Source organism: Chrysemys picta, chromosome 23, assembly GCF_011386835.1.
Source record: "Chrysemys picta bellii isolate R12L10 chromosome 23, ASM1138683v2, whole genome shotgun sequence".
Classification (NCBI taxonomy): Eukaryota; Metazoa; Chordata; order Testudines; family Emydidae; genus Chrysemys; species Chrysemys picta.
Window position 1 is genome coordinate 4,618,480 of NC_088813.1, and position 24,829 is coordinate 4,643,308.

At 53.0% G+C, this 24,829-nt stretch overlaps 1 protein-coding gene across 1 annotated transcript in view; it reads right to left on the bottom strand.

The window, feature by feature from the left end:
- The window catches only part of FABP3 (fatty acid binding protein 3), a 258,275-nt gene that overhangs the window by 62,655 nt on the left and 170,791 nt on the right, over window positions 1-24,829 (bottom strand). The gene's annotated exons all lie outside the window — the stretch shown is intronic.

Genomic DNA, 24,829 nt, shown 5'->3' on the forward strand with positions numbered 1-24,829 from the left:
AACACTGCTTTCCCGTGCCCCAGAGGAACTTATGGGACACTGCACAACAGCCTAATATAAACGGACTGTCTTTAATTCCCCAGTCTCTGCAAGGCCCTTGTGGCATTTCCCTCAATGTACCTAGGTGTCTCCAGGGGAACATGGCCAACTCCATCCCTCCATCCTCGTCGTCGGTGGCATTAAGTGATAACTGCTCTGTCCTGAAGAGTGCAGGGACATCTCTGCATGCATGAGTGTCTCAGGAACAAAGATTCATGCAATACCCTGCTGGCTCCGCATCCAGCCCCCAAGGTGCCTCCTTCTCCAGTGCCCATGCAATGAGCCCGTGCGGGCAGGGAGCTGGAACCAGCCCCTGGGCTCCTTTGCAGACTGTCTGGAGAGGATGCTCACTTCATTAGGATAAGGGGCACCATCAGCATCATGCTGGTAATTACCCAGCGGTAGCATGAAAGAAAACGAGCCCTCTTAGAGCAGAACAGATGGTGAAACAGACAAAGGTGGCAGACTCGTTAATTTCCCATCCCCAGCCCTGCTGCCCCAGCTGCTGCTGGCACCGGGAGGCCCAGCGACACGGACGCTCGGCACGCTGAAGGTTTGTAGTCAGGGTGAGCCTAGCTCCACACTTCCACGGGCAGTCAGACTGATGCAGCCCCTGCTTTGTTATTGTAGGGTTCCTTGGGAGAGCTGGGCTGGGCACGGGCAATGGGCTGGCCTGCTGCTTGGTGACGGCAGGGCTGTCCGTGGGCCCTGGGCTGGCTGGGTTGCTCAGCAGCTTTGTGCCCCTAACGCTGAGCTGAAATTGTGCAATGAAGCAGTCGACTGTCCCCTCCCAAAGCCAGGCTCACTCCTCTACTGTGAGGCCTGGGGAGGTGGGACGAGGAAGTGGATGAGCAGCAGCTGACCAGGGGCATTGGTAGTTGGACTCGGGGCATAGGAGGGGACAGGGCTGTTACCTGAGGGGATGCTGGCAGGGTGTGTGAATTAGCAGCTCCGACAATGGCCTGTTTGCTGTCTGTCACTGGGCGCCTTCCATTCTTCTAGGACAAGAAGGACTCGGCTGGGTTTGCACCAAGGGGGATTTCGATTGGAGGTTAGGAAAAACGGTCTAAAGGCAGGTTGGGCCCCCCCAGACCCATCGCTCACTCCAGACAGGCTGCCCGCAGTGCCCTGACAGCCTGTTGTCGCTGTGCCGTCAGATGAGGAGTGGAGCGGAGAAGCAACAAAGCCGTGGACTCGCTCACGAAAGGCACCTGGACGGGGTGGGGCTGCGCATTGGGGCTCGGTCCTGGTCTACACCTAAAACGTAGGTCGACCTAGCTACATTGCTCAGGGCTGTGAAAAACGTAGACACCCAGCACACAGCCCCATCCCGTCCAGGGTCCTCAAACGGGAGACACAGTTAGGCTGGTAGAAGAATTCTTCTATGGACCTGGCTACTGCGTCTCGAGGGGGTGGATTTACTGCACTGACAGGGAAAACCCCTTCACTGTTGTAAGTGTCTACACTACAGCAGAGTAGCCTAAGTGGAGCACCTGGAGCGTAGACATACCCTCAGTCTCCTCCCAGAACTGCCTTTACAGAGTCAACACGGCCGAAGAAACTCCCCAGGCCACAGCATTTGGGAAACGAAACCTTTTGCTTTACAAGACGGACGTAAGCCTCTCAATCTCCCTCCAGAGGCAGAGCCGAGCCAGCACTCGGCTATAACATCTCTAAAGGGGATTCATTATTGAAGCTGCTGGCCACAGAGAGACCCCGTGGTGCTCTCGACTCCACATTGACTGATGCGGTCTGTGCTGCCTAGTGTCTCTGTCCAGGGTCTTCCTGGCCTGGGCAGTCATGGATTGAAATATACTGACGACAATATACACCCACATATCCCTTTTTCTCTACATAGAACCTGCTCAGGACCGGTTATTGCTCCGTTTCTGGTATAAAATGACTTGATCCTAACTGAAGGCTGGCACCACAGGACACTCAGAGACAGACACAATAGCCAGGAGACACTTGGATGCCATTCTTCTCCATTACTACTAGCTGTCCTTGCAGAGTCAGGTAACTCAGTTTGCAGACAGGGACAATCCTATGGTTAAGGTACTGAACTGGGACTCAGCAATGCTGCCACCGACTCCTTCCTCACCCTTGTGTGACCTTGGCCAAGTCACTTAATCTCTGCTGGCAACCTGTGTTCCCTTTTCCTTATCACTGGGGAGATGACACAGCCTCAGATTTTCCCTTTACTTTACACCCTTGTTTTCCAAAGGAAATTACATTAAAGACAACAACAACCTCCGCAGCATGTACCTCCAACCCCAGCAGGGCTGCACTATAGGAAGAATAACAGTCCTTGCTTGGGAGGCCTTCACACTCTGCTTCTAGGACGCACTGAATAAAATAAACATCACGCTGAGGCCTGGTGCTGCCAGAGCTCAATGGCCCGACCCTCTGTCCTTCCACGCCTCCTGTTGCCATTACAAAGGGCTGCCGCCCTTCTGCTGAGGCAGCGTTTCACACACTTCACCCTGCAAGGCGCAGGGCAATGGAGAATCGGGCCCAAATGATCCAAGCTCTGCCCCGGGACCAGATTCTGATCCAGTAGGGCCAACTCCCGCAATTTGATCGCGATTCTAGTGATTTGGAGCGGGGGGAGTTAACCTGTCTCATGAAAACATAATGAAAGGCCCTCAACTCACAATTCTTCCCTTATTCAAAATGGCCTCCATCTCCCATTGCCAGCATGACGGCCGCCATTTCCCCACAGTCTAGTCCCATCGGAAGTGCGCCTGCCCTTAGCAAAGATGGCTGCTGCCTCCTGCTGGTTTCAATGAGATTGACACCATGCCCACAGACCAAATGGCTGCCACTCAATGGGTTGGGGGCTGGTGGGATCCAGGGACTGTGGGGAGCAGGAGAGACCCTGTGAAAAGGGGATGGGGAGAGTGAGGGGTATTAAGAGGCAGATTTAGGGGGTGCAGGCAATGGGGGAGGGGAACGGGGAGAGGCCAAGAGGGGTGCAAGGGATGGGGGGGCAAGGAGGAGGCTGAGGGGGGTTCAGAGGGATGGGGGGAGGCTGGAGGGTGCAGAGGGATGTGGGGAGCAGGGGGATGGGGACAAGGGGGAGGCTTAGGGAATGTGGGGGGACAAGGGGAGGCTTGGGGTATGGGGGGGTGCATGGGAGCAGGAGGGAGGCAGATGGGGTGTGAGGGGCATGGGGAGGCTCTGGGGGTTGGAAGAAGCCAAGAGTGGGGGAAAAGGTTGGGGGGTACAGGGGGATCTGGGGTGGCAGGGGGAAAGCTGAGGGGTCGTGGAGGGTGGTGCCAATGAGGCCAGGAGTTTGTGGGGGGACAGAGGGAAGGCCAAGGGGGTGCAGAGAGATGTGGGGGGTATAGCAGGAGGCTGAGAATGTGGGAGGATACGGGGACAGGGAAGGCTGAGGGGGTGCAAATGACAGTGATGGGTGGGGCTCAGATGGCAGCTGCCCCAGCTTAGGGTGCTGGTGGGGAAGGAATGGGAGAAGGCAGTGTACCAGCATCACACCAACTCTTTTGAGCTGATCTTGAGTCACGGGATTTTGATGCCTGCAAGAGGAGCTGTCGTGATCTCCTCTGATCTTGCGCTTTTCAGGGCTGGGCAGAGCTCTGTTGCCACTGAACCATGCCTTCACATGTGGCCCCAGAGGAGAGAGAGGGCCTGGGGCAGAAGAAGGTGAGGGAGGGGAGTTGAGGAAGTGGTGCTGTGGGGCCAGAGCAGAGAAATGGGGAGTCAGGGAAGTGGTGTCATTATGTCCCAGGCCAGGGAAAAGCCAAGAAGTGAAGGAATAGCTGGCAGTTCCCCTATCTCAGGGATGAAGACAAGGTCCGTGGTCACCAGACCAGCCAGGGAGAGACGTGCATTTCTGTGCGCTTTAAAGGTTGCCCTTTCAACCTGAACGTCTCTCCTGAACATTGGCACAGAAATAGAGAGGGGATTGATAAAGTCAAATGACAGACTGGAAAAAAAAAAGATTTGATTAAAAAAAAACAAAACCCTCATGGTTTTTTGGGCCAATCTCATAATTTGAGGAGGGTCTGCCTCCTGATTTTTGATCTCTTGAGGTTGGCAATACTGCTGATCTCATACCAGTTTTACTGCAGTGTTGCTAAGTGTCTTAGTGCAGATAGTCCTGATCTAAATGGGCGTACATGAGAGCAAAATCTGGCCCTCTTTGGTTGGCAGATTCTAAATTTGGCCGAGGGAACCCTATAGGGTTTGCGAGGTCAGTTTTGCAGTGAGGTGACCCAAGCCAGTCCTTTCCTTCCCTGTCTACTTAGAGTTCAGCAAATATTATTTGAAGGTGATTTTCCATCCCTTACCCAGCAAATCCCTCTGCGACAGCTGCTGGAGCCTGGGCTGGGGAAACAGTCGCTTGCGATCAAATCAGAAGCAAAGTGGGAACTGCTGTCACTTTGAACAGTGTACACAGAGCAGGTTGCCAGGGAGGGAGGGAGCCTGGCTGACTGAGCCCGAGTTACTCATAGAGGAGAAAAGAGAAGGTCAGTAACCGGTGATCCCATTTAAATAACAATACTTGGCTGCAGAGATCTGGGAGTAACTTGCAAAACAGCAGTGGATTAAGCCTTGAGACTCCCTTTGAGGCTGGTAAGTGAATGACCCCAAAAGAAGGGGATTGAGACCCAGAGAGGGGGATTTGACTTGCCCAAGGGTATAAAGGCAGCTAGTGATAGAACAGTGGTCGGCAACCTTTCAGAAGTGCTGTGCCGCGTCTTCATTTATTCACTCTAATGTAAGGTTCCGCGTGCCAGTCATACATTTTAACGTTTTTAGAAGGTTTCTTTCTATAAGTCTATAATATAGAACTAAACAATTGTTGTATGTAAAGTAAATAAGGCTTTTAAAATGCTTAAGAAGCTTCATTTAAAATTAAATTAAAATGCAGAGCCCCCCGGACCGGTGGTCAGGACCTGGGCAGTGTGAGTGCCACTGAAAATCAGCTCGGGTGCCGCCTTCGGCACACGTGCCATAGGTTGCCTACCCCTGTGATAGAACTAGGAGTCCTGGCTCACAGGCCCTTGTTTAATCTCTAGCCTAGTTTGGCTAGAAACTTACTTTACTTGGTCAGAGAGCTATCGGTCTGGGCTGCTGCTCAACTAGGTCCAACAATCATCTAATGAATCCATAAATAATCAAACATGGCAAAGAGAGCGGCGATTTTCTAGTCACAAAACAAACGAGCGAGCAGGAGGAGGAACTGCCCAATGCTATTCCTTGGTGAGTGCGGGGCCTTTAAAGCTATTGCTATGAGACCCTTTTGTCCTATCTCTTCTCTGCTCAGAGGTGTTACACAGCAAGACAGACAGTGCCTGGAAGCGGGCAGTAACTCTTCCTGCTCTTTATGCCAGGCACACCCAGCTGCCTTGGGGAGGTGCCAAGGGTTTCCAGGAGAAATCTCTCGCCTCTTCCTGCTTTGCAGATATAAGCGCCAGGTGGCACTTCCCAGATAGGGTCTCAGCCACACAGAGCCAGCTGTCTGGGCAGGGGTGCAGGAGGACTGGGATGGAAGGAGGTGCCACTGATGTGACAGAGAATGTTTAACCCCAGTTGCTTGGCTTTTGGTGTGGCCTCTGGACAATGACCCCCCCCCCCCCGCCCCCTTCGGCAGCCCTACAGGGCATAGTACCTACAGCTCCTTCCGGCTGGTGAACGTGGCAGCTGTTTAACATCCTGCAGCCACGCCACACATAAGATCGGGGCCCAATCCTGTGAGGTGCTGAGTCCTCTCAACTCCCACAGAGCTCGGCACCCCAGGCTCCAGGAGGGGGAGGGGGGAAGTATTCTCTCTCGGGGGAATTCTGGCAGGGGGAAATGAAATTTCCCAGAATTTGTTAGCACTGAGTGAAGGTGTCGAATACAGAGCCCCTTGGCTGGCACCAGAAGGAATCCAAACAAAAGGCCTCTCCCTGCCTATTCAGCCTGGCACATGCCTGACGCCCTGCAATTAAGAAACAGCAAGAAAACAAACAGTCACTGGTACTTGGGCTGGAAAGAATGAGATCCAGCCAGTCTGGGGGGATTAGGGTTAGGGTGGGAGGTGCAGACAGAAATTTAGGCCGGGCACAGGACAGAGCAGCAATCATGTCCCCATTATCAAGGCGACTGAATACAGTGCTGCCCCCCTTCCCTGCCCTGTGCTAGTGTAACACTCCCAAAACACAGCCCCGGGCCGAGCAGACGGAAATAACCAACTCACCCAAACTTTCCTGCTTTCAGTCAGAGCTGCCCAGGTGCTTTGATCTTACTTTTTAAGCAATTACATCAAAGGTTCTGAAGTCCTTGAATGCTGCATCTGCCGTCCAGTCAGACAGAAATATACCCGTGGGAAGTGAGCAGAGGTTCTGTCCTGGCAGGAATAAAAGTGAGCTCAGGCGTGCGAGGGAGAAGAGAGAAGGGAGGAGTCAATGATTAACCCAGGGGTTGAATCACTGCCTGGAGCAACGTGTCTGTCACACCTCTTTGGAGGAACTAAAACCACTCTGCCTTGGCCTTTCAGCAGGTGCAGTATCCAGCCACCACCCACCAAGAAGTTGTCTGACAAGCAGCCTCTAGCAGGGCGGAAAGCAGATGTGCCAGACATGGATCTGAATGTCTTTCTGCTTTCCAGATGGTGTCAGTGTGCCCTTTATTGATGGGGAAACTGAGGCACAGCAAGGCAAAGGCCCCTCGGTGGGAATTTTGTGTGTGCAAGGAGTACAGGATCAGGTCCTCAGTGACTCACCCAATGTGGACAGGAGTAGATCCAGGAGCCTGTGATAAGCTAAAGCAGTAGGCGGTTAGACTACATGACCCTTGTGGTCCCTTCTGGCCCTATGATTCTATGAAAGCAGAACTGTGCCGGTGCACACAGCCAAACTGGAGAGGGCATATTGCTTACATCTGTGTGTGTGCATGTATGTGCAGTACGCGTGTGTCCGTAGTGCACGTGTGTGAGCATATGGAGGTGCGCTGATGTGCACATAAGTGCATGTGTGTGCCCAGCTGTTCACACTGGTGCTTGCCTGCCAGGTGCCAGCTCCCTTTACACTAGCAGCTAGTGAATTGCTCTGGTCACCGGCTTTGCTCCACAGTGGCCGTTTAAGTTCCTTAGGCTACGTCTACACTGCGCACCTTACAGCGGTGTCGCTGTGCCACTGCAGCCGTGCCGTTATAAGGTGCGCTGTGTGGCCGCTCTCTCCCGGTGGCAAAATTAAACCACCTCCAAAGGCTCCCGCTGACGAAGCGCTGTCCACACTGCGCTTTTCATCGCTAAAACGTTTGTCGTTCAGGGGGGTGTTTTTTCACACCCCTGAGCAACAAAAGCTTTAGTGACAAAAGTGCCAGTGTAGACAAAGCTTTAGGTTTGACCTTGCACTAAACCACGACACGACCTTGGGGAAGTATCTGTTTTATGGACTAGACAATAAATCCAGCCACAATCAACAAATGCCAGCCCAGGAAAGAGGTTCCTCGTGTGCCATTGGCCTGTATAATCCTGTCCTAGGAGTCGCTCAGCCAGGTCCAATCTCTGTGATACTCAAACCTCCCGGCGTGACAGCACAATGGAGAGTGCAGCATAGACCTCGGGGCCCTAGGCAACCCCCAGTGTGTTGCCATAGCAACCGTTCAGGAGCTGGTGGCTCCTGGTGGCTGCTGGCGCTGAATCTGGTCCTCACACACTTGGCTTTGCACACAGATGTGCCCCCCCTCTGCACGGCCATGCAGAGTCCCTGCTTAGTAGCCAAATGGCCCCTTTTGTGTGGCAAGGTGGTTGAGTGGTTAAAGCAATGGACGGCTAATCCAGTGTATAATGCATGCATGGGTGCACGCTCCACCTTCATTCTCTGTCCCCACCTGCTGGTGCACAGACAGAGCTAGGAAAGGCCCAGTTCGCCTGTTTAAAGGGAGGGTGTATGAGAACCTGTTAATAGAAGGTTCAAAGTTGGCTTTCACCATGCTTGTTCTGCTGGCTGCGGCAAGCCAGAGTTGGACCGGGCTGGTTTGCAGGGTCTCAGTGAGCCAGTGCTTTCCTCTGGGGGAAGACGGCTTGTGCACTGCAGTTTAAACCTTCATTAAAAATATTAAGTCTCTGTTTGCTTCCAGTTGCACAGAAATTCTGCAGAATTGGAACTTGGCATAATGCAATTCAGTGGTGCTTGCTTGAGTTTGCAGACAGCCTGAACCAATAGCTCCAACAAAAGTGTGAACTTCCCCCATTCATCTCAATGGGGCAGTGACTGTGAAGCCTAATTATGCAAATGTAGATGTTTCACTGCTGATTGAAGTACACAAGGAAGGGGAGAGAGGAACCTAGCATTACGGCAATCCACACAATCTACTGAGTTGCATCCCATTTTGGGGTGACAAGTCGGCAGAGCTTGAGATGTTGGTAGAGCCTGGATTGTGGGTGGAGCTTGAGAGAGTACCACCCCTTTTGTTTTTTCTAGTCTGACCCCCAAGACAGTGTTAAACCCAAACACTCCTACCCATCCCCTGGCTGAAACATACTTCTGGTTGGTTTACAAACCCAACCCCCTCCTTGGCATAGACCGGCTCACCAGACACCATCTACCACCTCTGCAAGGGAGAGACATATACTCTAGTCAGCTCTTTGTATTTGCAAATCCTAACCGAGCAGAGACCATATTGGGGACACTGAGGCGCTATCCCCTGTACTGTCCCCCTTGTGATTGAGGTTGTTCCTCCTGGCCATCAACAGAGACCGGGGTGTACCAGTGGTGGATAAGCCCAGCCAGCTCTGTTTATCGCACCAGTAGGCTTCTGGCTCCGCAAAGTCTGTCCGTGACACGTTAATAGTCTGAAAACCTGCATCCTGGGACAAGACAGCCTAGTGGGTGGACTCACCAGCCGTACCCCTCCCCAGATCTGGACTTGGTATGCTGGCTAACCCACAGTGGGAAAGGAGCCAGCAGGCTTCTTCTAGCCCCTGAGGTCAAGTATCAGGGGGTAGCCGTGTTAGTCTGTAGCCACAAAAACAACAAGGAGTCTGGTGGCACCTTAAAGACTAATGGATAATATGTATCTGTTAGTTTTTAAATAGCCCCTGATGGGCATTTGTCTCCATTGCAAAACCACCTTACAACTTGTAGGACAGACAGACGTGCTCATGTTAAACTCAGCACTGGAATAGCAGGGGAGGGCGGGATGTGGGTCAGGATTGAGGGGCATGGTCAGAGCTGTATGTGGGGAGCCCAGGACTGGAATAGCAGGAAGGCTGCAGGTCGGGATTGAGATGTATTGGCAGAGTTGGAGTGGGGGCTCAGAGCTGGAATTCCTGGGGTGCTGCGGGTCAGGGTTGAAGGGCTCTGGCAGAGCTGTGGGGAGAGGGGCCCCAGAAGAGCTGTGGGTCAGGATTGAGGGACTCTGGAAGAGAGCCATGGGGAGGAAGGAGGGCTGTGGGTCAGGACTGAGGGGCACTGCACAGCTGTGGGGGGCCCATGGAGGGCTGAGGGTCTGGATTAAGGGGCACTGGCAGAGCTGGGGTGGGGGTCAGGGATGGCTGTGGGACAGACTACTGGGATCTGGCAGCATTGAAGGGGAGGGGGAGGTAGGGCTCTGGGTCAGGACAGCGGGGGAGCTGATGAGGGCCCGGGGGGCTGTGGGTCAGGGTTGAAGGGCTCTGGCAGATCTGTGGGGAGAGGGGCCCCAGGAGAGCTGTGGGTCAGGATGGAGGGGGAGCTGATGAGGGCCCGGGGGGCTGTGGGTCAGGACTGAGGGGCACTGGCACAGCTGTGAGGGGCCCATGGAGGGCTGAGGGTCTGGATTAAGGGGCACTTGGCTGTAGGACAGACTACTGGGATCTGGCAGAGCTGAAGGGGAGGGGTAGGCAGGGCTCTGGGTCAGGAGCGAGGGGCACTGGCAGAGCTGGGTGAGGGCCCAGGGTGCTGGGCGTCAGGCAGGGTGACCAGGTGTCCGGTTTTGGAACAGAACACCCAGTCCAAAAGGGATCCTGGCGGCTCCAGTCAGCATCGCTGACCAGGCCGCTGAATGTCCGGTTCGCGTGGCACCGCAGCGGGGCTGGCAGGCTCCCCGCTAGCCGCTGTGCCACGGACTATGGCTCCCGGGTCGGGAAGCAGCCAGCATGCTCCTAGCCCTAGGGACTGCCGGGGGGAAAGGGGGGGACTGCGTGCTGCCCCGCCCCCTGCCCTCAGGCCCAGCTCCCATTGGCTGGGTCAGGGCAGGGGAGGAACTAGCGCCACTCGAGCGCTCAGCAAGTGGCTGTCGAGGGGTTGCGTGGCACAGGCCTCTCCCGCTGGCTCGAACTGCGGCACATGCTCTGCGGCGAACCGCGGTCGGTCGCCCCACCACTGGCACCCAGGAGTTGGAAGTGTGTGTATCCCCATCTCCGAGTGCTGGGAATGGGGCTGCACCCCCATCCCCTTCACTGCATCCCTCCCCCGTCCCATCCCGTCCTGCCCCCCACACCTACCCATCCCAGTCCTGTACCCCTTACAGCGCTCTCCCACCCATCCTCTCCACCTCCCAGAGCCGCCACCCCATGTCCCTCACCCCTGCACCCCATTCACCTCCATACACTGCTGCACTCCCATTATGTCCCTATACACCCTGTGCCCCCCACATCCTCATGCACCTGTAGCCTTCTGCCTCCCCCAGCATCCCCATCCACCTCACATACCCCCCAAACCCCCACCTCTCTCCTTCACTGCCCCCTCTCACCCCACCCTGCTCTCGTCCTTGGCCTCTTTCCCTCCCCATCCTCTCTCCTCCACCCCCATCTTTTCCCCTGCAGCCCACCCTCCTCCCTTCCTGGCTAGGTGATTTAGGCAGCCCCTGGAAAAGCGTATGAAAAAGTGTCTCTGTGTAGGCAAGTGTGTGCATGCATGCATTGTATGTGTGTAAGAGACTGTGTGTCTTTGTGTAGGAGGTGTGCGTATTGCTGCATGTGTATACCTGTGTGAATAAAATCTACACCCTAACTCTTTGACTTCCTGGCTCACGCACAAAAAAACTGATGACATAAAATATGTGTGTATTCATTTCATAACAAGTTTTTAAAAGGGAAGGGAACGCTAAAAGCAATGTATTATTTCTTAAAACGTGAATCTTGTTGACTAGTAATTGTAGAAGGGCCGACAGATCAGACATTTCTCCCCACCTTTGTCTAGCTACATTATGAACTCTTTGTCGCAGACTCTCTCTTTTTATGTGTATGTCCAGCACCTTCCACCCTGCAGCCCTGATCTTAGCTGGGGTCTCTCGGCACTAAACAACAATTGTAATATTAAAGAATGTGGAAGTCTATGTGTTACTGCCTGCTAGATGTGTACACATGAATACACGTGTGTATCTGCATGTAGATGTGGGAGTCAGTTTCTACAGATTTAAGTATATAGGTACCTGGACAGGTGTGCATTTCTGTGGTTGTGCTCGATGAATTTGTATTTGGGCTTTAGGAGCGGGCCTTCAATGGGCCCATTGCAGCTGTGATAATGTGTGGTCCTAATGGGGTGACCAGATGTCCCCATTCTATAGGGACAGTCCCGATTTCTTATATAGGTACCTATTACCCCCCACCTCCTGTCCTGATTTTTCACACTTGCTATCTGGTCATCCTAGGTCCTAATTCCACACATCAAATTACAATAACTTTAGTGAACATAAAACATGGAGCTGGTTATGAAAAATGGGAAGAGGGGAGAGAAAGAATCATGAAAACCTTTGTGAAATTTCATTTTTTTAAAAATTACCCTTTTTGACTATTTTGCTGCCAGCTCTAGCATCCTGTAACAAATAACACTTGATCTTAGCATAATACATCTGTCAAAACAATAAACATGCCTGTTTGGGCCTTGCAGTGAAAATGAGTATGTAAGTGAGGGTGGGGGATAGCAAGTGACAGAGGGAGGGGGGATGGAGTAAACAAGGGGTGGGGCCTATGGAAGGGGCGGGGCGGGGGCAGGGCCTCAGAAGGTGCAGGGAAGTGGGCGGGGCAAGGGTGTTTGGTTTTCTGGAATTAGAAAGTTGGCAACCCTAGCGTCAGGTGAGGGCCCGGGGGGCTGTGGGTCAGGACGGAGGGGGAGCTGGGGAGGGCCCAGGGGCTGTGGGTCAGGACGGAGGGGGAGCTGGGGAGGGCCCAGGGGCTGTGGGTCAGGACGGAGGGGGAGCTGGGGAGGGCCCGGGGGGGCTGTGGGTCAGGACGGAGGGGGAGCTGGGGAGGGCCCGGGGGGCTGTGGGTCAGGACGGAGGGGAGCTGGGGAGGGCCCGGGGGGCTGTGGGTCAGGACGGAGGGGAGCTGGTGAGGGCCCGGGGGGCTGTGGGTCAGGACGGAGGGGGAGCTGGTAAGGGCCCGGGGGGCTGTGGGTCAGGACGGAGGGGGAGCTGGTGAGGGCCCGGGGGGCTGTGGGTCAGGACGGAGGGGGTGCTGGGGAGGGCCCAGGAGTGCAGACGTGCTGCAGAGCAGTGGCTGGGGAACCTGCCGCGCTGCTCTTGGCTTTAGTTAGTGCTTCTCCTCCATCCAATGCAACATTGGCTCCACACCATTCGGGAGGAGCAGGACGGGCCCAGACCCTGCTCTAGCTCCTGCCGCCCGGCCTCTCCCGGCGATCGATTGCTGTCTCGCTGACTGTGAGGGATGACAGCAGGAGCTTTGATAAATGAGCTAAAAGGTCGTCTGGATTCACCGGCGCTTTGACAAGTGCCTCTGGCTCCGCTGCTGGGGGCTATTTGGTACCTTCTAGCAGCAAAACCCTTTGGTGAATCACAGCAAGGACCCGTGCGTTTCTCAGGGCAGCGGGGCAGGAGAGGGGGGACTATTTTTCCTTTCCAAAGATGCGGAAGCATGTTAAAGGGGAAGTGAAGCATCAGAAATGTGATCACTCATTCCTGGATTTTCTGTTTACTGCCTTGCTCAAGGCACCTGCATCACCAATTGCCTCCGCTCAGCGCTGGCTATGGGCTCACCCCCCTGCACAGCGGTCAGCCGTGACACAAGGTGCAGAGCAAGGGAGACCCATGCTTAATGTTGGCTAGCTGACTGGTGTTGCTAAACAAACCAGCAGGGGGAGCCAAAACAATGTGTTTGCATAGGTCCTACATAAACGGTGCTAATTGCTTGTTTTGTTTCTTTTAAATTTCTACACTGATGGGTCGAAAAGGTTTTATTTCTGTTTACCAACTTGAATAAAGAAGGCATCTCCCACCAGATGAGAATAATTTCAAGGTTGGTCAGATTTGGAGCCTAATCTGTATTTGAGAGATCTTTCCCAACAGACAGTACATTGGTCCCCGGCCCAGGGCCATCCAGTCTGGACCTTGTCTCCAGCAGTGACCAATGCCTGTGAGTATGGTGGAATCTGAAAACTCTTAGTAGTGGACTTGACCAATTATATAGGGCAGCGGTCAGGAAGCAGGGCTTGCAGAAGAGTCAGTCTCCAGGCAACCTAACAAGCATAGCTGGCCTGTAGTAGGCTGCCTAATTGGTTACTCTCCCTGACTAGTTGGAAAAGTCAGCAAACCAGCTCTTAGACTCAGCACCAGCAGCAGTTCAGTGGTTACTCAAAGCATTTGCCCCCAGCTACCCTGAGATAGCTTCTGTGCCTGCTTGCTCCAGCACTGCCTTGCCTTGCCTTGCTCCATGTAACACAGTTTTGATTTTGGCTCTGGCCTCTGACTCCTGCTCCAGCTATGAGGTATGACTGCCCTCATCCCAGTCGTGTGACAGTAGCAAATGAAAGGTTAGTTCCTTTCCTGACCCCTGGAAGGCATCAGCTGGTACCTTGAAGCAGGAAGTCCTCCTCAGCTCTCACAATCTCAGCACAGAGGGTCAGAAAGTCATCGGGCCCCTGCTGTTGTCTTCCTCCCTCTGCAGCAGGAAGTTCCACCAGTTTGTGTGCTGCCTTGATTTCTTGTTTGTCTGTTTAAAATGTGCTGCCTTTTAAAACTGTGTGCTTCTGTTGTTCTCGTACTGTCTGGTGGGGAAACTGCACTGGGTAGAGCTGGTCAAAATGTTCTTGACAGAATAGTTTTACATTAGAAAATGCCGTTTCATCAGAATGGAAACATTTTGTAGGAATGTGTCTAATTTCAACAATATTTTCAATAGAAAAAACTGAACCGATAATGTCAAAATGTTTCATTTCAATAAGGTAAAAACACTTTTTCTTTTGACTCATTTCAAGTCATTTTGACTAATATTACAGTAAATATTAATTTAAATATATTATATTATTTGTCTTTGTAGGGTTGAAACATATGTTTTTTACTCTGTTGAACCTAAATGTTTGGATGGTTACAAATAAAAAATTTTCAGAATTTTTTGTTCCACAGGAACTTTCAAGTTTTGGCTTTTTGCTCCAATTGGTAATGAAAACAAATTCCGAACTATCAGAATTTCCTGTAGAATGGAAAGTCCATTCCCTGCCCAGCTGCGTCACTGGGTGATGTGGAGTCATTCCGGAATTAGAGATCCAAACCTCGCCCATAGGGCCTGTGCTGTGTGCTCGCAAAGCCCTGCTTTCCCAACTGGTGTATCCCCAGAATGTCTGTTCATCAGTTGCTTCCAAGTAAATTCCCCTTATTGTCTTGGTGCCCGGTGGGGTATATTATTCAGAGGACGCAAAGCCTGCTCACTCTATAAGTAGAGCTAATAAGGCTCAGTTCCTGGGGGCAGAAGATTCTTCTTTAATCACCACGTCAATAGAGCAGGACATTGCCTCCTTCAGGCTGTGGGTCAAGCACAAGACTTATACAATCGACTCTTTTCATTCGCAGGATGTAATTGATGTTCTCATGCTCCTCAAAATGTCCTGGAGCGAACACGTGTCCTTCCGAGTCCTTGTGAACACACTGGATCAAATCCCAAGCTGTTTCCGCTGCGGCCTCCTATGAAAGTGCTCCCGGGAGCTCGATTACCCCTTTGACCACTGGGATCAGGCGGGTGAGATTCAGAGATGAGGACATTTTTCTCCCTTCCCTAATAATGGGGCTTCCTTTATTCCCATCGTCTCTATGGCAGGATAAAGACAGAACAGCCCAGCCAATGAGGGAGCTGGGCTGGTTAGGGAGGAGAACGACCCCAGCCCCATCCTCTGGGCTCTCCCTGCTGCTCCAAATCTGTCTCCCCAACCAAGATGTGTGCAATGCAGAAACAACCCATCCGGCTCGCTGGGTGAGAGCCACACGTTCTCGAGTCACAGGTCGGCGATGGCTCTCTGTGTCCAGCCGGGCAGGTAGGAATGAGAACCTGGGGCGAGTCCGCAGGTGTCAAACTTCAGGTGATGGTCAGGAGAGAGCCAGAATAACACCACACTCAAGGGGTCTATGGCTGGAGTTTCAAGGTGTTGAGCCCCCACTGCTCGACGGAAAGCTTCATGGGAGCTGTCGGTGCCCAGCACATTTGGAAATCAGGCTAGAGGTGGCTTGGGGGTGGGGGCGTTTCACTGCTGGCCTGGGCTAGGAAGTGGATCCTTGTGGCTGGAATTTCACCCTCAGTTCCCCACCCGCAAGACGGGGATGAAAAGATTCCCCTTGCTGACGGAGCTGCTGTGAGGGTCAGGCTGCTCATGGCTGTGAGGTGCAATGGGGGCCATAGGAAAGTGAACGAATACAGCGGCGGACAGACCGAGCCTGCGGGTGCTGCAGGAAGCATGCACACCTGCTGTAGAATTTCCCCATCCCCGTAGAGGCAAGGGCTGCTCTGAGGCCTAGCTGTCAGCATCTCCTTAGGGCATCCGACCTGGGGCTGGATAGCCAAGGCCGGGTATGTCTCCCCTGCCATCAAAGGTGTGACTGCAGCATGCGCTGCCGCGCCCAAGCTAGCTTGGATTTAGCTGCCTCAAGTAACAACAGCAGGGAAGCCCCAGCGGCGCCGGCAGTCTGCGATGCGGCCCACGTTGCCGCAGGTTCACCGCTCTTGTTAGTTGAGCTAGATCAAAGCTAGCTTGGGTAGGTCGACACATGCTGCCGTGACACCTGTGACTTCAGCGTCACCATCCCCTCTGCCTGCCCTGTCCCTGGGGCCCACGAACGTTCACACAAACGCTGCCTGGTGCTGCACTTTCCTTGCGGAGGTTCCGGGCGGTTAATCCCTGGCCTTGATAGCTGATCAGCCACTAAAAAAACGCCCGGTGGATCCCAACAGTTTGCAGTCTAATCCAGAACAGGTCAAGGAGACAGGGGGCTGCTTAATGAGAGCTAATTGTGTTGCATAAATCTGAATAAATACAGCCTGCAGCAAAGCCGATGCACTGGGTGGCTGTTGGCCACCCTGGGATTGGGGCCAGCCAACTGGGCTTCCACTCCTACAAGGCAGCTGGTTCATTTCTGGGCTTTCTAAGCAGGGTTGATTTCCTGTAGGCTTAGAGCGGCCTCTGCTTTACCAGGCTTCCAGGGTCACAAGGAAGGGTTTCCTGAGAAAATCCTTCTAATGAGGATATTTGAGGGTGTGGTAAAAATAGAGCTAGTGAAATGCACGTCCATATGAGAGGGTCAGAGCTGTCTAGTAGACAGGGCTGTGGGGGCCAGGAACCCCATAGCTCGCACCCGCCCTGACTTCCGCCACAGTGTAATACACACATAGGGCTTCTAGTTTTCAGGGTTTATTAATTTCATTTGAGGGGGGGAGGGATTATTTTTAGCAATTTTGAAGTTCTGTGTAGATATCCAAATATTGGGATTTTCCGGGGCTTTCTCTTTGATCCAGTATGAGAAGATTTTTATCAAGTACTTCCCAAAATTCTTGTCTAAATAAGAACTACTTTAATTATTGCTGTATAAAAATAGTGTACACGTTATTTGAAACTCTGTATCCTTGTTACTGAACCACTGGTTTTGTGTTCACTGTGTTTGTTCCTTCGTGGGCTTTAACACAATGTTGTTTCAAACAGCTCTACTGTTTGCACCCCAGCAGGGTCTACATGGACCAATTAATGTGCAACACTTTAGCGCGCTTTAGAAACCACACCCCCGGAGTCTGCATTACTGCTCTGTGTAGCTAAGCCCTTGATAGGAGCAGAGGCATTGCCTGCATAAACAAACTGCTCTGGGAAAGGGGTGAAGTCAACACAAACTGAGTCACCCCCTCCAGTGTTTCTTCTGATGTTTACCGGAGAAACACTAGCTGTTTATTTTGGGGCGGGGGGTGACGAAGTGGGAATTTCCCCTTGTTATGTTGTATGTGAGTCTTACTGTTGACCCTATGAGAGTTTTACCATTTTGCATGAATATGGTGTGCCTCAGTTTCCCTGTGTGCTGCACCAATACCTTGGTGGTGGGAATAGGGGTGTGTGACTTTGGCTGAGACCTCTGGGGCAGGTGTGCCCTTCGTAACTGAGACCCAGGAGGGGGATGCAACCAGATGACGACCAAGTGAGACAAGGAGGAAGAGCAACAGGGGTGTCTGAGGTTGGGTTGCTAGAAGCTAGGGTGACCAGATGTCCCGATTTGATAGGGACAGTCCCGGTTTTTGGGTCTTTTTCTTATATAGGCTCTTATTACCCCCCACCCCCTGTTCCGATTTTTCACACTTGCTGTCTGGTCACCCTACTGGAAGCTGGTAGCCTGCAGTGTGGGACTGGAAAAGGGGGAGTCCATGGTATCTAGCCCAGCACTCCTCAAGATGGACTTGGCTGAAAGTCACTGATTTCTTTGCTAACAAGTTCTGTTCTACACTGTGTTCCTGTCGAATAATAAACCTTCTGTTTTACCGGCTGGCTGAGAGTCATGTCTGACTGCGGAGTTGGGGTGCGGGGCCCTCTGGCTGCCCCAAGAGCCCCGCCCGGGCGGACTCGCTGTGGGAAGCGCACGGTGGGGCAGGGGATGCTGAATGCTCTGAGGTCAGACCCAGGAAGGTCAAAGCTGTGTAAGTTTCTTGCCCTGGAGACAGTCTGCTCCGAGAGAGGAGGCTCCCCCCAGAGTCCTGACTTGCTTCATATGGAGTAGTTCCAGAACATCTCCTGGTGACTCCGTGACAGGGGGTGTACCAGGGATATATGATTAGTTAAAACATGAAATCAGAAGCTCTCTGTATAAACCAGAACTGATGACTCTGTGGTCCTTTCCCTGGCTCTGCCACTGATGTGCTGTCCTGGTCAAGTTGCTTAGACTAAAACATTCCCAAAGTGGTCGCTAGTTCTGGGGATCTAAGCGCCGATCCCCTGGGTTGGATTTTCAGAAGTGCTGAAGCCAATGGGAGCTGCAGCAGTTCAGCACCTCGGGAATCAGGCCCACACTGTCTGAGACCCGGCTCCCGAAACCTAATCCACCCCAGACAGGGGTGTGTCTCAAACACCATGAAATGGGGAACAATAGTGACACTTCCGTCATCCAAGGAGCCATAAATAATTCCCTGCAGATCCCTGCGCAGCATAAACACAAGGCAGTAAATCTAGTGATGTCACAGGAACACCTGGCACTGTGACCTTTGCACCATGGAGTCTGGCTTGCCGGAGTTTGGTTTCATTCATACACAATTGCAAGTCATTAAATAGCTAGCACAGGACCAGCTGAGGTTGGGGGCTGGACGGTGCTTGCCACTCCCCCGGCCCATCTATGCTGGGCAGGGCAGAAATGCAAGTCTAGTGAGAAGCCTGTTTGCTGGCAGGGGGCCTGATTCTGGGGTCAGTGCAGAGTAAGCTCCCTGAAGTCAATGTTAGCTCACAGTGACCAGGGAGCAGGACCCCATGTGTGGTTTGCCATGTACTCCACAGCGTCCCCTGCAGGGGGAGCCCGTTCACGCAGCTGAGCCTGCTTTTCTTTGAGACTTTAGACGAGTGAAAAGTATTTGAGTAGCAGCCCTGTCAGTCACTCAGCTCATATAACACAACTAGACCGATTGGCTGCACTTCTGGGCTGTGACTGGATCTGCATGGGAGTGCGTTTGTGACCGTCTCGGCTATTCTGTTCACCGCTTTTACAAGACTGCACTGCGTTGAGCTGAGCCGCTCTGAATCTTTCCCAGTGAACGGTGAGAAACCTTGTCTGTCCTTGTGGGCACAGGGGGGCATTGTGGGAAGGCACTGGAGGACTATCCGCACTCAAGTTGTTTAGGCTGTGTCCTCACCGCAAAGTGGGCAGGTTATCAGCCTGATGTAAGTGGCACCTGAATTCTAACTCACTGCCTGCTGTGTCAGCTAGGGAAGGGAAGGGAGAGCGACATCTCAGTTTCCAGCCACAAGGGATTAAGCAAAGTTTTCTAAAAAGCTAGACCAAATTGTTTCAAACTGTCCGAAGTCCCTCTTCTCTGAACCATTACCCGCTCTTTAGCTGCCCCGTCAGCCAAGCTGCTATCCCCCGAGGCAGTCTGTTCTTCCAGCTCAGCATTACACAAGGGCTTGTAAAAGACTGGTCAGAACACCCAGGGCATTGGCTGGGCTCCTCTTAGTGCAGAGTAGTTCCACTCCAAACAAATACATGCAGGAAGTGCTGGTATGATGACAATAGGTAACCAATCTTTGCTGCTCCCTCTCCCCTTAGGTTGGCAGCCTCATTTCTGGCTCTCTAGTCTCAATGGGCCAAATTCAACCCAGCTGTAACTTCACGGACATCACTGGATTTACCCCAGGGATTGGCCTGGGGTTCCTCACGTAGAAGCGCCTTTGTTTCCTGGCTCCAAACAGACATGGTCGCAGCCCAGGAAACTGGGCAAAGGTTTAAACACAGCGCCTGTGAGAAAAGCCCCCAGCAGAGACTCCATTTCAACTCCAGCCTTTTATATCCCTTACCGCTGATTTCCCAGCCCCTAGCCAGCCCAAACCCCTTGCTTCATGGCGCAGCCTAATACTGCTCACTCCTAGGAGGTGTGAAGGCTTCGCTATGGGAAGCGGTCACAGCTTTTCTTACTATTCAAACCTCCTCCACCAAACCCTCCTGTATGTTCCCTGTCTCCCAAAGCCAGAAATCACAGTCACGGCTGAGGATCCGCCAGGGCTGAGCGCCTCAGCGAGCGAGGGTTGTGGTACAGAAGGTGGATGTATTAGATCCATTCCTGCAGGTAACAGACACAATGACTATCTGTGTGCGGTGGTGTTGTAGGCTTGTCAGTCCCAAGATATTAGACGGACAAGATGGGTGAGGTGATATCTGTTATTGGGGAACTAGGACTAGAAACTTGATCCTTCCGCTTCAAACATACTAACCTGCTAGCCCAGGGAGAGCTCCCTTAGCTAGCTATGGCCACAGACCTCCTAGCCTGTCCATGGGATGGCCACTAAAGACCAACGACATTCCCTTAAGCGTGCAAACAGCCTTCCTAAGCAGCTCTGACTCCTGTCAGCTTCCAAGGAAGCTCAAGACTCCCAGGAGGGGCTCAGCAGCTGGCAGGATCAGGCCTGTATTGGTAATGACATGGTGGGACCCCGCAGCCCATTCTGAGAGTTATCAAGACTCAATGGGCCAAGACTAGAGGTGACTGTGTCAGACTCACTCCCGGTATTCCTAATGTTATTTTAACTCTCTCTCACTCTCTCATATTTCATTTCCTTCGGTTATTCCAGTCAGAGCCCATCTGGCTTTCTTAGCAAGCTGCTCACTTCACTCCAAGGTGCCTCTGTTCTAATCAGAGCATGGGGCCGTGCCAGAATCTCGCTAACAGATTTTAAATTGGAGCGAAGAGGCATTAGACTCGGTTTGTGATGGCTGGATTTCCCTGCCCTGTGAACAGAGAGCCCACAAGCCAGGGCTATTGGAATGCAAGTGACGCCCCATAAACACCAACCCACTGTGTGAGCTCCCGGAGGGAGAGGAATAATTTTGGCTGGACCCAGGGGACAGAACGAGGAGCCTAGGCATTAGAGTAAAGGAAAATTAGGAGCATTTCCTAACCGGGAGAATCTGGGAGGCTGTGGATGATAAAAACAGGGATGCTTCTGAGACAGATGTGGGACTTGTATTAATTTAGAGGGCGTATCTTGGCTAAAGATGTTACCATAACCCAGTCACTATCCAACACCACAGTGTTAAACAAGGGTCGCATTTTGGTAGGTGGAGACCTCAGCCTGCGTAGCACCGTGGCAAACACGCCATTCACATTTTTTAACCTTTAATTAAAGTTTTTTTTTAAAAAAGGAAAAACCAGTGAAAGCCTTTGAAATGGCAAGTATTAGAAAAGGCGCCATTTTAACAACAGCCCTTGTTCCCTTTCCCTGTAGCTGGAGAGTTTTTAGGAAGAAAATCCCACTGGTTTGACAGTCTCACATGGTAAGAACTGGCGTTTTGGGGGGAAGAGATGGGCTGGAGCTGCTGCTGTTACAGTCCAATCCCGTTTCACACCAGGTGGTGCCTGGACTCTGGTGATGTCACCGGGGTCCCTCTCTTTGGTCTAGTCTTTGGCCTGGACATGGTGGGGGCGGCAGCCATACTGGTGAAGCTCACTCCAGTAGCTAATTTTTCTCCCCAAAGTCTTTCTTTAAGGGCGCACCCAGGGACTGGTGGATTGAACAGCCCATCCCCTTGGTATCTTTGCCACCAATTAAGCCTAGTTTCTGACACACCAATTTTGGTTCACTGCTTTCTGGTCCCACACGGTTCTTGTTTACCAGGCATGATCCGAACACAGCCCTTGATCCTAACTAAGCCCTGCTTTAGCCCCACTGCACCACCGACCGGGAGCTGCCTGAGGTAAGCGCCGCTTAGCTGGAGCCCGCACCCCGACCCCCCTGCCCCAGGTTGGAACCTCCTCCCGCACCCGAACTCCCTCCCAGAGCCCGCACCCCCACCTGCACCCCAACCTCCTGCCTCAGGTCAGAACCCCGTCCCGCACCCATCTCCCTCCCAGAGCCCGCACCCTCTCCCACACCTCGCACCCCCTACCCCAGCCTTGAGCCCCCTCCCAGAGCCTGCACCCCACACCCCCTACCTCAGTCCCCTCCCGCACCCAACTCCCTCCCAGAGCCCTCACCCCCTCCCACACCCCTTACCCCTTACCCCAGCCTTGAGTCCCCTCCCAGAGCCCGCACCCCACACCCCCACCTCAGCCGCCTCCCGTACCCAACTCCCTCCCAGAGCCCACACCCCTCCCACCCTCCATACCCCCTACCCCAGTCTTGAGCCCCCTCCCAGAGCCCGCACCCCGCACCCTCTACCCCAGCCCTGAGCCCCCTTCCACACACAAACTCCCTCCTGGAGCCCACATCCCATACCCCGTCCCACACTCCAACCCCCTGCTCGGAGCCCCCTCCCACATGCCAAACTCCTCGGCCCCAGCCTGGAGTAAACAGCATGGTGGTGTAAGGAGGCCGACTGGTCACTGCCCACCACTGGTCACCACTCCCGAAGGGAAGAACCACCGGTGCCAAACCTAGTTGGACCTGCTGGCTAAGCCCAGGAGATCTGCAAGGTGCTGCAGCCCAGGGCCTGGTCTCAGAGTGGGGGAACTGTGTGATCCCGCCCCCAGGAAAGGCCTGACACCTGAGGCGTGCACTGGGAGAGGCCAGAGGGGCAGCCAGCCCTGCACCCATGACAGCCCTATTGCTGGAGCCACTTAGGACTCTGAACAAGGCAGTGGAAAGTCCCCGCTGGGAACAATTCTACACTGGAGGGGCATGAGCTGATCTCTCATCGGGCTTTGCAAGCGTCCGTGATGGGGAACACAGTGCAGAACTGCTCCCGTTGTGCTCTGAAACCAGGAAACGGCTTCCCCGAAACACCATCCCATTCCTTGCATGACATGAGCGATGGGGGAACTGAGACAGAGACTTCAGTCTAATCTGGCGTTTGCACCAGTGCTGCTCCCCCACTAACTCCAAGGGGCAAAGGATCAGGCTCCCAGAGCTGTGACCGAGAACGTGCGGGTGGCTGGGTGTCCCTGTGTCCTAGAGACTCATCTGCCTTCCCGTCTCTGACCTGTCTCAATGTACTGGCTCCTTGGAAACCTCCGAGACGGCTCGTGTGGCTGGACACACACAGTCAGGGGTCCCTGCGCACAGAACCCAGTAACAGCCGTACAGCCCTGCCAAGGGGCGGACACAAAACAAGACACACACACCGTTAGGCGTCCTGGTGTGTGTGTGTGTGGGTGGGGGGGGTCATGCTTGGTCAAAGACTGTAGTGTGAAGAGTTCTTTAGATAAGGTCTAATATAGCAATTTCCACCCCAAAGGCAGTTAGTCTGTATCCTGGATCATGTCGCCATCTCGCTAGCCTGGTTTCCCCAGAAGACACTACGGCAGACAGGAGAACTGCCTGAACTGCCAACCTCACATGATCAAAAACCAATAATTCAGTCCCCACAAAATCGCGCGATTGGCTTAAAGATGACGCAGCTTTTAAAACCAGTAACGTCGAGGTTCTTTTTATTGATCTTCTAGTGTCAGAGCCTTGGGGGAGAGGGGCACGTTTTCAGGTTTACTCTGCAACCACGGGTCTGGGAAATTTACTTTTTTGTAAATGAAAGCTGAGATTCTCCCATCATCGCACCACTCCAGGAGGCAGGGCCTTAGGAAAATCACCGAATATTGTGAGAGTCACAATAAAATTGTGGGTGTAGGCCACACTGACTGGAGCTTTAGTGTTCCACCTGCTCTCTTGACCAGGAACTCGATGCCATTCAATAGAATTCTCCCGACAGGACACGTTCATGTTCCAGGACTAGGGGATTTAAGATATTGCATATGCTTAACTTTTTTTTTGTTTAATATGGAGATATATCTATCTCATAGAGCTGGAAGGGACCTTAAAAAGTCACTGAGTCCAGTCCCCTTCCTTCACAGCAGGACCAAGTATCTTCCCTGACAGATTTTTGCCCTAGATCCCTAAATGGCCCTCTCAAGGATTGAACCTACAACTCTGGGTTTAGCAGGCCAATGCTCAAACTACTGAGCTATCCCTCCCCCTGTTAAGCACACACTTAAGTCTCTTTGGGACTTACCCAGGACTTTGCAGTTTTAAGTGAGTAAAACTAGATTAATTAAGAGGGGAAATTTCATTCAGACTGTTTGAGATTCTTGTTTGGTTTTTTGTCAGCACCCATCAAATGCCTGAGAAACACTTTGGAGAAAGGCTCTTTTTGCTAAAAATTCAACACCCAAGACCCTCTGCAGGAGATGAGCCCAGTGAATTCCCCAACATAACCAAGGAAAACTAGACGTGAAGCTCTGGCTATCACTGAGAGGCAACAAGCAGAATTAAAAATAAAAGGGCTCAAGGAGTTTATCTAAAGAGCTGTCACTACAAAGGCGAAGAAGGACGAGGGTCGCCGAATAGGACGGCAACAGCTGCCCCCATATTAGAATAGAGACACAGCGCAGTCAACGCCAGAAAAATAAGCAGGGAGGTCACACAAACAAGAACACCCAGTGGAGTTCATTTAATCCCAGACAAATAACCACCCAACAAGCCAGCCAGCCCCTGGAGACTCACAGAGCTGATGGTGATAATTAACCACAAGCCAGGAGTCTGAGGAGCTGAGTGATCACCCGAGAAGAAGGCACCTGAGGTTTGGGGAGAGACTCTGGTGTGTTTACTGCTGGGCCTAATGCTCTTGAATGTCTTACTGTGGTTTGGAGAAGGTCTGCAAGGCTAGGGTTACCATATTTAAAAAATAAAAAAAGAGGACAATCCACCGGGCCCTGGCCCTGCCCCTTTCCCACCCCTGGCCCCGCCCCAACTCTGCCCACTCCCCACCACTTCCCCAAAGTCCCCGCCCTAACTCCGCCCCCTCCCCTGAGCGCCCCGCATTCCCCCTCCTCCCTCCCAGCCATGCAAAAAGGGCTGCCCCAGTGCTACCGGCTTCATGGTTTGCCGGGCAGCCCCCAGACCCTGCGCCCCCGGCCGGCGCTTCCCCTCCCAGGCTCCAGCTGCTGTGCTCCTCCCCTGACGCTTCGACT